We start from the raw sequence: 15,606 nt of genomic DNA, 5'->3' as shown, positions 1-15,606 counted from the left end.
TCATTCCATTCAGCACACACTGTAATTCTTCCTCGCTGTCACATAGGACAGCAATGTCATTCATATTCTTTCACTCAAAAATTTTGTTGCCATCCCTGAACTTATCTTCTGTTTTTGTCATTGCTTCTTCGATGTAAGCTTGAAGACTTTGAGAGAAAGACTGCATTCCTCTGCTACACCTTTTCTAATCCGAGCACTTCGTTTTTAGTCTTCCATTCTTATTATTCTTTCTTGATTTACACATATTGTACCCATCCTTTCCTGTAGCATATACTTATTTTTCGAGAATTTCGGACATGTTGTATCATTTTAGACTGTCGAGAGCTTTTGCTAGGTCGACAAATTGTATGAATATGTCCTGATTTATCTTACTTCTTGTTTCTGCTATCAAGCACAGCCTCAGAACTGCCTCTCTGGTGTCTTTACCTTTCCTAAGGCCAAACTGATCACTAACTATGACATCCTTAATTTGCCTTTATTTAATGCCATGTAAATTCATCAATAATCCTACAACTTGTCTATCCGACTCCACCTCCCTTGCAAATACCACGAAAGAACGTCAATAAAATTCTTCAGGGTGTGTGACCGTACTGTCAGCATGTAAAATTCATCGATGTTTCGGCCACTCTTTCAAATGACTCTTCAATCAGCAAAACACCGTGAGGAAGGCAATTTGTAACCGCGCCCGAAACGTAGGAGAATTTTACATGTTGACAATGCGGTCGCGCACCTGACAGGACTAACGACCGTGCAAGCTTGCTCTTACACCACGAAAAGATATTTATTTGTTGTTAGTCTTGGGATAATCCAAGTCACTTTCATTTTCTTTGTCAATTTGAAACGTTTCCTTGTTAGGTAGTTCTCACTCAACTAATTCCCTCGAGCGCATGTATTTTTCTTCGTTCCAAACTCAAATAGGCATGTGGACAGGCTCGTGGCATCTCCCAGAGAATAAATACACTCGAGCTGAAGAGCTGTTCGAACCACAGTCTGAGATTTTCGAAGTGAAACAAGTCACCCTCTGTTAAGTTCAACCCTGAACTGATCCAGGAGAGATGTGCTCAGATCACTCAGCTGGAAGAAGGATGAGTGATAAAAGCAGGTATCAGCATCTGTCGCACGGTCAGGCACATGCATTTACTTTCCTGTAGGTGATGCTCCACAGCTTCCAGATGATTCAGGCATAATATTTTCAAATCGCAGAGAACTGCTGTGTCAATGTTATTTCTATTTTCAACTAGTTTAGATCACAATTCATCATATGGTCGATATATTACCAGGGTATAGGATGCAAGGGCAGATCTGTGACATCAGCCATTCGCATGAATCCACTATGATTTTACAACTACACTACCTTACAAAGAAAGTGAACCACCCAGAAGACATGGTACGTTAACGATTAGAGCTGCAATTCCCTGTGGCAGTTGCCGGCCGACGTGTCCGAGCGGTTCTAGGCGCTTCAGTCTGGAACCCCGTGACCACTACGGTTGCAGGTTCGAATCCTGCCTCGGGCATGTATGTGTGTGATGTCCTTAGTTTAGTTAGGTTTAAGTAGTTCTAAGTTCTAGGGGACTGATGAGCTCAGATGTTAAGTCCCATAGTGCACAGAGCCATTTGAACCCTGTGGCCGCTAGAATGGCCACGTGAGTGCATTAGCTTAGCATTGTTACAAGTCGTGGTAGGGTATTTAAGAGACATGAACAGCGTCAGATGTTGAGTGATTACTGTGGAGGACAATTATTGTCGCGTATCCGTGTGAGGTGGCGTTATCAGCACCTGCCAGTGTTTGAAATGGACCTCACTGTGGGTCTCCATTTCGCTGACTGGTCGAATCATTCAGTATACGTGCACATGGGAATCAGAGAGAAAGTAATCTGTCGTCAAGATTTCAGTCAACTACTACTGACCACGACAAGAGTGCACCAAGCACATAGTAACACCTTCAGTCCTGCACCTGTCGTCTGAGAACAGGTAATAGACTCACTGTTATATTCTGTGTCATCCCCCACCACTGGCTGGAAACTGACTGCAGCCGGTCTATGGAATTACCATCCCATGCTCAGGCTCTCATTAATAGCACAGACAGCTGTATTTAAAGAGTGATGTCACCAGGAAGCTGATGAATACCGTCGGATTATGTTCAGCGGTGAATCACCGTTCTGCACTACCACGGTTGACCGTCATCGGCGAGCACTGTAGCGAGTCTGAAAGGGCCCATTCTTCCAGTACTTTCAAGTGGCACAATGGTGTTGCTCCTGGCGGCGGGTATACAGAGCCATTGGGTATAACTTTAGGTTACTGCTGACAGAGGTTGAGAGAGCTCTGGAGACGCAACAGAACCTCACGGTTATCCTGAATCCTCATGTGTTACCTTTCATGTGACACTATTATGGTGCCATTTTTCAATACGCGATGTTCGTCTACTTATGTCACTCGTCTCTATGAACTGTTTGTGTGATGTTGAGGTTCTACCGTGGCCAGTAAGTTTCAGAGTTCTGTCCCCGACAGAACGTGTGGGACCAGCTCGGATGTCACCTTTGTTCTAGCGCCATTATCCAGAAGATTAGGGACAAGTTAGAAGAGTTGTTGGTCCATCTTGGGTGCGCCTTTACATAGGCAGAGAAAGCCACTACTGTACACCTACACTATTGGTGAGAAACTGCTGGAAACTGTATCTGCCGTAAAATATCTAGGAGTAAGTATGGAGCGACCTTAAATGGAATGACGAAATAAAACAAATAGCAGGGAAAGGAAATGCCAGACAGATTCATAGGAAGAATCTTAAGGAAATGTAACTCGTCCACGAAGGAAGTGGCTTCTAAGGTTCTTGTTCGACCGATTCTTGAGTTTTGTTCATCAGCACGGGATCATTACCAGGTAAGACTGATATAAGAAATAGAGAAGGTCCAGTGAAGAGTGGAGCGTTTCGTCATGTGATCGTTTGGTCGGCGTGAGAGCGTTACCGAGATGACCAACGAACTCCATTGGCATAGGTTACAAAGATGCGAGTTGTATCACAGAGAGGTTTACTACTAAAGTTTCGTGAGAGTACTTTGCGGGAAGAGTCAGACAACATATTACTTCCTCCTCCATACATTTCCCGTAATGACCACGACGAGAAAAGTCGAGAAATTAGAATGCATAGAGAGACTTACGGACAATTATTCTTCTCACGGGCCATTCACATGTGGGACAGGGTAAGGGGCGACCAGTTAGTAGTGCCAGAAATTCCTACCGCCACACCATCACTAGGTGGCTTGTGGAGTATGTTCTAGACGTAGAGAGGATATAGCAGCCTTATGATACTCTTCACAACCAAATCAAAGCATGCACCCAGAACAGAGTGGAGTCAACATCATATCGGTAACTGGAGACATAATGCAAAGTTCTTTGTATAAATAACTCGATTCTGTAATCACTGAAGTAACAAAATTTGCTCTCTCATCCCTTGAAGTTTCATTTCGTTTCCTCGTGGCAAAAGTTGGTGAGTAATGTGAAGTTTGTACGAATATCATTTCAGAATTGTTGGCTGCACTTTCGAAAGGTGGACCATGGAATGTTCACTTGTCGGAACACAACTCATACACTGCTTGAAGATCGTACACTGCGTCCATCATTCTCAGCCATGGAAACAATAACATCTTCAACAATTTGTTGCGCCATTGACCTCCTCTCCCAGGAGAAAACCGAATTATTGACCGATCGTTCCAAACCGCGTAAAGACCAAGATCAACATGTTTCAACCCTCTCACGTGGAAAATGAAATGTGTTTCTTTCAATGATTTATTGGTTATTGCTCTTCCCCGTGTCCTCGCAAATGTTTCCACAACGTTTCATTGCCTACGATCACTTGTTTTTCTCAAATGGCGAAAGTTAAATTCTAACCACCCTGTACTTGATATCTCTGACATCGGAAGTACGAAACTGTCAGGTAGCGTACTTCAGATCTTCCACATCAGACGTACGAAAAAGTTAAGAATGTTCACTGTATAGCGCGCAATAACTTTCCTTCCGAGCCATTATGCACAACAGGACAAAACATGGTAGATGGCCATGATTTTTTCAAATGCCAATTTCAAACCATAATACATAAAAAACACTGGAAATATACATGTATTGTTTTATATATTTATAAGAAAATATGACTTCGTTCGCAAAGTTAGTCCACATTTCAAAGTAATTACTTTTTTTTAAATTGTGTAACACTTTGCCATCTCAACCGTGTATCAGGGTTAGATGACAAGGCACAAAAGGGATAGATATCCAGCCGGCAAAACACTTTAAAAACAAAGATAAAATCGTATTAAAACAGTATCAGATAATCTAGTTGTTACAGGTAAATTTTGAGGAGAAAATTATGCGAAATCACACGGTTCCTGGTTGGGTGAACCCAAACAGGAATCTGGACGCATTGCATTTTTGAATCATAATCAGTTTTTATATTCCGCTCTAGGGTTTTCCTAGGAACATTAAACTCTATAGAACCATTACAGTATTTTTTTATTTTATTAATTGGAATGTCAAGTCTTCTTCTCTCCATCTGTCTTTAGTAGGATCAATATTGGGAATGTACGTAGGTGGCGTCTATAGAAAAAATGAATTCCCAATAAATCTAAAAAATAGACAAACTTTTGGGCGGTGTCTAACTATCCCAAAGATGATTGTCGTATCTACTAATCGGCAGGGAGAGATATGGCAATAGCACGTCGTCATACGTGGTGGAAGAAACTGCAAAGAGAAAAAAACCTGCCTGTATGCAGATGGACCTATACAGTCCAGAAATGTAAGTTTTCGTAACTACTCACAGCCTAACTTAGGGAAAAATTAAAAAAGTGTTGGCATGCTGTATAAAATTAATCTGTGTTAAAATCTAGAAAAATGGAAAATACTTGCTTTTTGATGAAATAAGAATCAGGCGAAGCGTCAACGTGTCACTCGCGACCAAGACTCACTACCATCTGACCGGCAACGCTGTAAATCTGGTAGTTGGATAACCACAGCCGTTGGCCATCTCTGTCCCCATTTTACCCTACATAGAAACAAAGGTAAAATAAAAGTAGCCTTATACAGAACTGCTTGATTGCATTAAGTAGCGTGTTGATCCACCCAATGCTCGGCAACATTCTTGGATCTTCTTTGGCACGTCGTCCACAGGCTGATTGGCACGGTAGTTCTCTAGCCGGTCCCACTCTTCTCCTTATCTCATTCAGAGAGTGAGGAGCGTTCCTGCGGCGACGCATTCCCTTGTATGCGAACGCATGTTAGGAAATATCCCACGTTATTCCATCTGGGTAAGTCCCGCCTACCGGAGGGACATCTTCGCGCTGGGGGCGCGGTGTGTTCGCGCTCTGTCGCCTTAAGAGACGAACTCAGCTTCGAAACGTTTACTATACACTGAGGTGACAAAAGCTATAGGATAGTGATATGCCCGTGCACAAATGGCGGTAGTATAGCGTATACAAGGTATAAAAGGGCAGTACAAAGGCGAAGTGGTCATTTTCACTCAGGTGATTCATATGAAAATGTTTCCGAAATCATTATGGCAACACGATGGGAATTAACAAACTCTGAACACGGAATGGTAGTTGTAGCTACACGCATTGGAGTTTCCATTTCGGAAATCGATAGGGAATTCAATATTCCGAGACACAGTGTGAAGAATGTGCCGTGAACGCCAAATTTCAGGCATTGTCTCCCACCACGGACGACGAAGTGATCGACGACCTTCATGTAACGGCCGAAAGCACCGGCATTTGCGTACAGTTGCCAGAGCCAACAGACAAGCAATACCGCGTGAAATAACCGCAGAAATGAGTTTGGGGCGTACGACGAACCTGTCCATTAGGCCAGTGCGGCGATATTTTGCCTTAATGGGGTATGGTAGAAGAATTTGCTAACAGCACGACGCCACTTGCAGCGCCTCTCCTGGGCTCGTGAACATATCGGTTGGGCCCTAGACGACTGGAAACCATGGCCTGCTCAGATGAGAAGGGATTTCAGTTGGTAAGAGCTGAAGGTAGGCTTCGAATTTCGTGCAGACCCCGCGAAGCCACGGACATACGTTGTGACCGGGCAATGTGCAAGCAGGTGGGCCGGCCGAAGTGGCCGTGCGGTTCTAGGCGCTACAGTCTGGAACCGCGTGACCGCTACGGTTGCAGGTTCGGATCCTGCCTCGGGCAGGGATGTGTGTGATGTCCTTAGATTAGTTAGGTTTAAGTCGTTCTAAGTTCTAGGGGACTGGTGACCTCAGATGTTAAGTCCCATAGTGCTAAGAGCCATTTGAACCATTTGACCCAAGCAGGTGGTGGCTCCATAATGGTGTGAGATGTGCTTACATCGAATGGACTTCTAACATTCTGCGTGGTCTCTGTTGTTCTATGTCGTGTCTCCCTACCACTTTCACGCAACGACGCTCTGAACGTGTTTTTTAGGGAATTGACTAGTTTGAACCTGGGACCTGTTGCTGGTAAGGAGACGCCAGACCACACATGAGATGTAGTGTTCAGAAGAGTTCAGTGAGACTAGCGATGATATAACCAAATACTTAATGATTTCAGCGTCAGCTTCACTGCACTCCCTGTAAAAGAATCTTAATACTAACTAAATTTAGTGGAAGGGGTTCAAGGCTTTCCCATTTTTAATTAGCTAGTAAAATAACGTCGAAAAAGCAGTTAAGTTTACCATTGGAAATTTTATTCTACTCACAAAACATTGTTTATAAATTGCACTACTGATAAAAGGAAATGTTTTAATACAGGATGATAAAAACCAACTGCGTTCAACAAAAATGTGAACGAATATTCCCTGAATGGGTTTCCAAGTTCTACAATGGATCGAAGGATGACCTGTGCGATATCACATCTATAATCTAGGTTTAAATTAAGTTTCACAAAAGAGAAAACTATCAAAATGGTCTACAGTGACCTTCAATTATCTTTAATTACTTATCTAACTTGTCGTAAATTACAGTGGCTGATGTGGCTTCTTAATAATTATATAACAGAAAAATCAGCGCGTTTCAGATTTTAACTTACGTAGCAAATGTGGATACCATGAGCTTCAATTGACGGTCGACACTAGTATTAAGTAAAAAGGGGATGAGACAGATGAGACTTCTGCAGTTTTTAGTGAAGCCTTATGCGCTCAAAAATGCGGCATCGCGTGCGTTCATTACCTTGTCGGTGTTCGTCAGGGGACGGCGGCCGGCGCAGCTCCATACAGCTCGCCGTCTCCGAAGCAACTCTCTCCTAACTTCTCCTTACTACAATTTACCGAAGTTGGTTTAAAAAAAACTATCTGGCTGTGCTTTCATCTGACCAATCAGGGTCTCAATGTTAACCTTCAGCTCCACCTACACAAATTCTGTCTATCCAATGAGAAACGTTATACTTTTCGTGGTGGAGCAATGTTTTTAAAGTTTGCAAAGTAACAGAGACGCGAAAAAGCCTCACGCTAAAACTTGCAGCTGGTGTGGCCCTTTTAGTGTTATCGTAAGATCTATACTGTTTTTCTGGAGGGCTCTATCTTTTAACATGGGCTGGGGGTGGTCCTGGTGGTAAGCTGGCGACGTGGGTGTCCGTCCCTTATCGTAGGGCCTTCTAGCATAACACGGTTCTGCTCTCGGCTTCTGTTCTCGTTTCTCCCCTCGGAACTGCGTCTGTCTCGTGGTGGGAAGGTATGACATGCATTTAGGCATTCTTGTGTTAGTCTGTGGTATTCCATTTGCTCACTCGTTACTCGTATTACTTTGGTTAATTTACTGTCACGATTCATTCGGAGCTATGTGACATACTACTCGATTTGCTTATCATGTCAGGGTTTTCATGGAAGGTGTTGGATTTGCCTGACACCTTACAGACTGTGTCCTCTGGTCCAGCTGAACCGGGAAATGGATATGTTCAGCTACTTGGAAACCATTTGCTGCCATTCATGGACTTCAGTTTTTATGGATGACAATGCACGATGTCACCAGGCCACAGCTGTTCGAGTGCATGATGTGGCCACCCAGATCGCCCGACATGGATCCCATCGAATATTTATGGAACATAATGGAGAGGTCAGTTCGTGCACAAAATCCTGCACTAGCAGTACTTTCGCAATGATGGGCATCTATGGAGGCAGCAGAGCTCAATATTTCTACAGGATACATCCAGCGATTTGTTGTTTCGATTCCACGACGAGTTGCTGCACTGTGCGCGGGAAAAGGAGGACCGACACGATATTAGGAGGTATCCTATGAGTTTTGTCATCTCAGTGTAAGGTTGAGGCATCCTATCCTAATAATTTACTGCTTTTAAATTCCATTCGTCAGCGATGAAAGTCGTACGTGACACAGAATTTAAAAAAATGATTGATCCACTTCCCCACTGAACCCAAGAGACAGCTTGCATGTGACGTGTGGCGGTAGTTGGTCGACTCCATACCCTATTACGACGCGAATCAACAGGCGTCAGGATATTGTGTAGTCGTCGCTGAAGAGAACCCGACGACTGAAAGGAGTATGGTGTTGAGTAAAACACCTTTCACGCCACGTATTCAGTAGTGCTACAAGAGGCGGTGGTCTGCCTCAAAAATGTGTAGTCACGTATCTCTCTATTGGGGCAGTACGTCACTGCGTGGAAACTGTGAGCTTTGTCTCGACGAGCAGTGTGAACCTTGACTGGAGTCAGCCAACACGGGAGCTTTGCGGCACAATTAGTTTCGAGGCGTCTTGGGCCGCAGACAGGAGGACACTGTTACCTCACGGCTGCTCCCGCGATGACGATGTGCTCATTTTTAGTAGTGCAGACGCTTTGTCGTAAGATATTGAAATGAGCACACTCATCCGACCTCGTTTTGAATTATGGTCAGATTATTGCTGGCTTTGTACATTTCTGCTGCATTCACGTGATAGTATGATATATTAAGTGACTTTTCAGATTACGGAGCATCAATTTTCTGGCCATGATACATGCAGCCTGCTCATATTGAGAACCTGAGGTCTTTGTTCGCGGTTTCAACTTCTTTAGAAGACTTGTGGATCGACATCCAATTTTTATTGAGACATCCCAAGTTTCAAGTGGCTTATCTCATGGGTCTTTCGTTTGTGAAATAATGTTTCAGGCGTTAATGCCAGTATTTGGTGATTTTGTTTTGTGTATTGTGTCCGGTGGTAATACAAAGACACGTGATTCGCTTGATTGTATTTTGCACATGAAATATGTTATGTTCAAATACTGGAAAAGATAGAATGTTTGAGCATAAATAAATATTTACGGGTATATTGTCATCCTCCCGTCGTTGTTCAATTGAACATTCCACGTGTTACATGCCTCCACATGAGTTTACTAAACAACCACGTTCTCGAAACGTAGCACATTCATTGATTGCATATAAAATCTATGAGAAATAGTCTGTATTAAGCAGAGACTGGTGATTTATTACGTAAATTCCTCAGCTACGTAGGTAAGCTCGAGCTACTGTTGAACTTCCCATATTTAATATAAACTGATGGCATTTCATGATACTAAAAACTGGTGTCGATTACTGAACTTCCCTGTTAAAGTACATGTCGGACGACAGGCTTTCATGCGATTGGTCCAGATGTTCCCTTGGCTAACGTGTCCGTGCAGCACGATGTTGAGGAATTCTTGCCCGTCTTCTTAATGGGCGTCTGGAGGCCAAATTCTTTTTGTGGAGGACGTTTCTCGCTGCCTGAGTCGACGTAGCCCTCCAAGTTGCTTCCAAGAGGGCAATGTGGGCGTATTGTCGCATTCTCCTCGGTCTACCTAAAGCCTGTAAGCTGTAGGTCGTGGACATCAGCTCATGTCGTTGACTGCTCGAGCAACACGAGGCAAATCTTAAATGTTTTATGTCTCGTGTGGATGGTCCGCGGCTGGAATGAAGACGCCGTGGTGGACTAGGATTCGCTGGGTTGCTTCTCGTTTTGACAACCTTTCTTGACAGGTAGTAGAAACTTGATCCTTCGAGGCTAGTTGAAAGACTGAGTATCGCTCACAGACTTCATTGTCTGGTTCACGATTGGAGCCACATCACACTGTTCTGAACTACACTGAGAAAGAACGTGTACTTTCACTGATATTATTACAGGTGGCTGTGCGCACCGATTTCCGATTGTTATATACATATTGAGAAAGAAGTTTAGAAGTTTCTGGAAAAAAGTTTCCAAGCCATGAGGGTGACGCAAAACTTTTTTGCGGCAGTTTATAAGCTTACGTACAATCAGTCTGATTCGAATAAAATCGTCAAAAACACATCTACAGAAATTGAAGCTTGAACGCCTGTCTTCTGTTCTGGTATCAGTATTTTGCCTTCTAGATTCAGAATAAATGTTATAAATTCCCTTCCTGGTTTTTAAGTCGAATAACATACATAATTAAGTTTTAAGAATACCCTGAATTGAAATGAACTCTCATGTACATAGCTTAGACCCATTAATTTTTATAGTAACGCGATTTAGACTGCAATGTTTAGGAAATGAGACAATCGAACAGAAGACACTTGCTTTGCTCAAAGCATTTATGTAATGGACATAGCAAATAGTTGCATGAATCAGATTAAACTTAGCAGACCTCCGAATTTACACGAAAAGCGAGTTGAGGGAACAGCGACCGTTCAACAAGTCAGTCTGCTGTCTCATTCGCCGCCATCATACAGTAAAGATTTTAGTTATAGTTTCGTCTTGGTTAATTCTGCTTTGCCCCCCTTTTATTATTCAGTAGTGCTTTGGCAAGGTGCATATATTTGAGTAGTGTCTATTCCGTCGGACATGTCCGACAGAAGATACGCCTCTAAAATACATATACATTTCTGTAAGAGCGTGACGGCTCCTTTGTATTTTTTTCAGTGCGGATGCACTAATACCGTCCGAACTCCTACCGAAATCAATAATCTACATCTACATGCATACTCTGAAAATCACGTGTAAGTGTCTAACAGAAGGTTCATCGAACCACTTCCACAATTCTCTATTATTCTCATTAAAGCGCGCGGAAAAAACGAACACCTATATCTGTCCGTGCGAGCTCTGATTTTGCTTATTTTATTATGGTGATCGTTTCTCCCTATGTAGGTCGACGTCAAAAAAATAATTTCGCATTCGGAGGAGGAAATTGGTGATTGAAATTTCGTGAGAAGATTCCGCCGCAACAAAAAACGCCCCAAAACCGGTATCATTTCAGTGACACTTTCAACCCTATTTAACGATAGTAAAATGAGCTGCCCTTCTTTGAACTTTTTCGATGTACTCCGTCAATCATATCTAGTAAGGGTCCCAGACTATGCACCAGTATTCTAAAAGAGGACGGACAAGCGTAATGTAGGCAGTCTCTTTAATGGATCTGTTACATTTTCTAAGTGTCCAGCCAATAAAACGCAGTCTTTGGTTAGCCTTCCCCACAACATTTTCTATGTGTCTATGTGTTCCTTCCAGTTTAAGTGGATCGTAATTGTAATTCCTAGATCTTTAGTTGCCTTTGCAGCCTTCAGATTTGACTGTTTTATCGTGTAATCGAAGTTTAATGGATTCCTTTTCGCACTAATGTAGATGACTTCACACTTTTCTTTATTTAGGATCATTTACCAATTTTCGCACCATAGAGATATCTTTTCTAAATTGTTTTGCAATTTGTTTTGATCGTCTGATGATTTTACTAGGCTATAAACGACATCGTCATCTGCAGACAACCTAAGCCGGCTGCTCAGATTGTCTCCTAAATCGTCCTGCGCAGGAGAGCTTCTGTAAAGTTTGGAAGGTAGGAGACGAGGTACTGGCAGAAGTAAAGCTGTGTGGAGGGGGCATGAGTCGTGCTTGGGTAGCTCAGTTGGTAGAGCACTTGCCCTCGAAAGGCAAAGGTCCCGAGTTAGAGTCTCGGTCCGGCACACAGTTTTAATCTGCCAGGAAGTTTCAATTGTAGAGTTGTTAGATTTTTGACACTATTTAAAGACCCAGTACACGATTTTAGGCCGCAAGACGTCGTACGATTCGCCCTTTGAGACTTACATAGGCTCGTTGTTTGCCCGCCCTCGAGAGCGTGGGGTGTACATCGTGTGGGACAGGTTAAAAGTATAGCACGAGATGGATTGACGAGAGACATCAACGGTAATTACAGGGTATTTAACCCTCAATGTACGAAAAGACGACCTGGATATCCCACCGTCTGGCAGCTGTGGACACCGATGGAAGAAAAAGAAGAACAAGAAGAAAACGAGCCGGCCGGAGTGGCCAAGCGGTTCTAGGCGCTTCAGTTTGGAACTGCCCGACGACTACCGTCGCAGGTTCGAATCCTGCCTCGGGCATGGATGTGTGTGATGTCCTTAGGTTAGTTAGAATTAAGTAGTTCTAAGTTCTAGGGGACTGATGACCTCAGATGTTAACTCCCACAGTGCTCAGAGCCATTTGAACCATTTTGAAGAAAACGAGCGGAGGCGTGTTTCTATTTTTTACCCGGACGGAGCCTGAAGTAGTGTCAAAAAGTTTACAAAATTCCATCCTAGTTAGCTTAGTTTAGGGTGAAAGTGCCCCTAGCATTAGATATAGTTTTTGTTTGTAGATTAGAAAGGTTTTGGGGATAATATGGGTGTTAGGGGCCAAAGTTTGAATCGCCCATGAGAAGCGGTAAATCCAGGTTCTAGTCCCGGTCTGGCATAAATTTTCAGCTTTCGTCATTGCATTGCCACAATTCCTTATGTGGCTAGAACTCACGAATTTTGTCCCCTTCCCCCACCCTCCACCCCCACCCACTGCCTCCCTCCAATCTCTTCCTCAAAGTCCGTGCCACACTGAAAGTTGAAACAGTCTCAGATTTTACGTATGACGGCGGCGCTGTCCACAACCAGACGTATTTAATGTGGTAGCCCTTGGCTACTTTAATTTCAGTAGATGCTCGTGTTTGTCGAGCGAAAAACGTCAAAGAAATTTAGATGCGACTTGCAATTGTTCTACAATTTAAATTTCATGAAAAGCGTGTAAACAACTGTGCTTATAGCGCATTTGGGTGCAAGAGGCATGGTATACCTAGAATGTAAACATAGCTCAGAGATACAAGACATAAAATACTTACGCTACATATAAACTCATGAACTGCAGCTCTGCCAGCTCACTCACTTACCTTCTCTTCTGGAAAGCAAACGAAGAATAACGATGCGTAATGTTCGATACTGATCGCATAAACAACTATCTGTTACCCGCTGCTTCCCTGGCATATGAGTTGTTTTGTTACGATGAGCGACGGTGTGTAAGCACGCTAGGAACTTTACGAGATGTCTGTACATGTAGTAGTGTAGAGAAGAGTACATACAAAAATGTATGCAGTGGCGGTATGTAGGTACATATTGAATGTGTTTTTATTATTTTGCTGTACGTCGAATCCGAAAGCATGCATCATATTTTTTTAACAATACTTAAAAAATTCCTCGATTCATTACATTCGTGCAGAAGTAGAGTTGTTTCTCTGGCTCACCTCGTACTTGATGTGAGATTTTGCCACCAGAGCAACATAAACCAACCGTTTTTCTCTTCCATTTTAAAGCGATATGTTGCTACATCTTTGATCCATGCCAATATGACGACTAATTTATGATTAACACAATCAGATAATAGATCATAACCAAATGCAGCCTGACCAAAAGCCTCCCACGTCCCACACAGAAAGGTTCGACTCTCTGTTTGTCGTACAGCCTTTCAATGGCGCCGTCATTGTGAATCTTCAAGCATCTTGGAAGCTGTAAGAGACACGTGATGCTCTGCGTCTAAAATGCGACTGGCCTGTGACCGTTCTAATGTCTCCGTAGCTCTTAAGGCTGCCTGAAGATCTGAATCCAAATTCAAAAAAATGGTTCAAATGGCTCTGACCACTATGGGACTTAACATCTAAGGTCTTCAGTCCCCTATAACTTACAACTACTTAAACCTAACTAACCTAAGGACATCACACACATCCATGCCCGAGGCAGGAGTCGAACCTGCGACTGTAGCGGTCGCGCGGTTCCGTACTGAAGCGCCTAGAACCGCTCGACCACCTCGGCAGGCTGTCAAAGAGCAAATAGCTTTTCCAAAGAGTAAATATTTTTTCCTTAATTTGCGTAATATTCTTCAAATCAATAAATATCTTGTACTACACTCTTTATAAAATAGCTACCTTACTCCAAATTTCATGGATATCGGTTCAGCAGTTTGGTCATGAAAACGTAAGCGACAGATTTACTTCCACATTTATAATATCCGTATGTAAGTATGGATTAGCACGGATAAAACCGTTGAGGAATGTATAAAGCATTGTATTCTAGCTGTTAACCACGGCTGCGCTCGCGTATCAGCGAAGTGAAATGAAACGTGCGTATGACTTTATTCGCCACGAGAACCCCATTGGGATGTTCGGAAGCTTGTGCAAGTCCTTTTATTTGACGCCAGTTGCATGTCCAGGACGATAAAATAATGATGAGGACAACACACACATTCAAACTGGAGCAGATAAAAGCGACCTGGACGGATATTGATCCCGGAAACCCATAATCCTGAAGCAGTAACGCTAATTGCATGACCACATGACGAACATGAACGCAGCAAAGGAGTTATAAAAGACACAAGCCGATGAGTGGCTATAATGTGACAGGTTTGTGACTGATATTAATATGGAAGTACGGATTAAACACGCGGAGGACTGTATAAACATTGTTTTTATTACGTTCAACCGCACTACGTAGAACATGTCAAACAATAAAAGCATTTTCAAAATGTGATAAATTTCAAAAGTTAAAGAATAAATAACTTCTCAAAGAGTAACTATTGTTCCATGTTTCGCGCTATATTCTTTAAATCAATAAATATGTTGTACTACACACTGTGTAAAGTAGCCTAGGTTCTTTCTCAGAGTTCACGCTATTTGCATACGAAATTTTATCAAAATCGGTTAATCGGTTTTATCGTGAAAGTGTAACCGACATAGTTACTCTCGCATTTATAATATTAGTATGAATTTAAGGGGATACGGAATCGGATTTTGGGTTAAAAAATCGAATTTTTTTTATTGGCGTATTATATTCTGCCATGTTTCCTCTTTAAAATGACGTATCATACATAGCTCTACTACAATTATAACTATTTTATTTTTATATATTTGTGAGATCGGGTATTGCGCTTTAGTTATACACGTCTCTCGTGGCTGACCATGAACTTTTTGGCAGTACCTTTAAAGTGACATGAATTCAAATATCCCGGTTTCCAGCGACTATTTATACACTAGTTGCCCGAAAATGTTTCTCTCTGGTTTCCTCAAGTTACTCTTTGACTTTGTGGCGGGGCTGTTTTGTAAACAGTGTGATATAAGAAAGTAGTTGTTGTTGAGTTATTTCGTATTTAGTGCTTCATTTTTCGCAGTGAAAATGCCTAGAGCTAAAGCAAAAGTATTTAAAAAGCGTGTGAACTGGCAAAAGAAAAGAAATAATGATTCATTAGCAAAGCAAAGCAGTTCATCATCATCACTGTTGGAAAATGTGAATCCACTTATTACTGATTTGCCGAACGAACTTACACCAAATGAAAACAGTGCTTCTCATAAAAAACTAAGAGATTTGGAAGAGAAATATAATTTACTTGATAGAGGGAAT

General features: G+C 42.5%; 1 protein-coding gene and 1 non-coding gene across 3 annotated transcripts in view; both read left to right on the top strand.

Annotated features, from left to right (window-relative positions):
* Positions 1-15,606, top strand: part of LOC124612734 (uncharacterized transporter slc-17.2-like) — a 507,667-nt gene that overhangs the window by 53,276 nt on the left and 438,785 nt on the right. The gene's annotated exons all lie outside the window — the stretch shown is intronic.
* Trnas-cga lies at positions 11,807-11,881 on the top strand. The gene has a single exon. It is a non-coding gene; the product is annotated as a tRNA-Ser (tRNA).

The sequence above is a fragment of the Schistocerca americana genome, chromosome 4 (assembly GCF_021461395.2).
Source record: "Schistocerca americana isolate TAMUIC-IGC-003095 chromosome 4, iqSchAmer2.1, whole genome shotgun sequence".
NCBI classification, from domain to species: Eukaryota; Metazoa; Arthropoda; class Insecta; order Orthoptera; family Acrididae; genus Schistocerca; species Schistocerca americana.
This window is presented reverse-complemented; position numbering and strand designations above follow the sequence as displayed.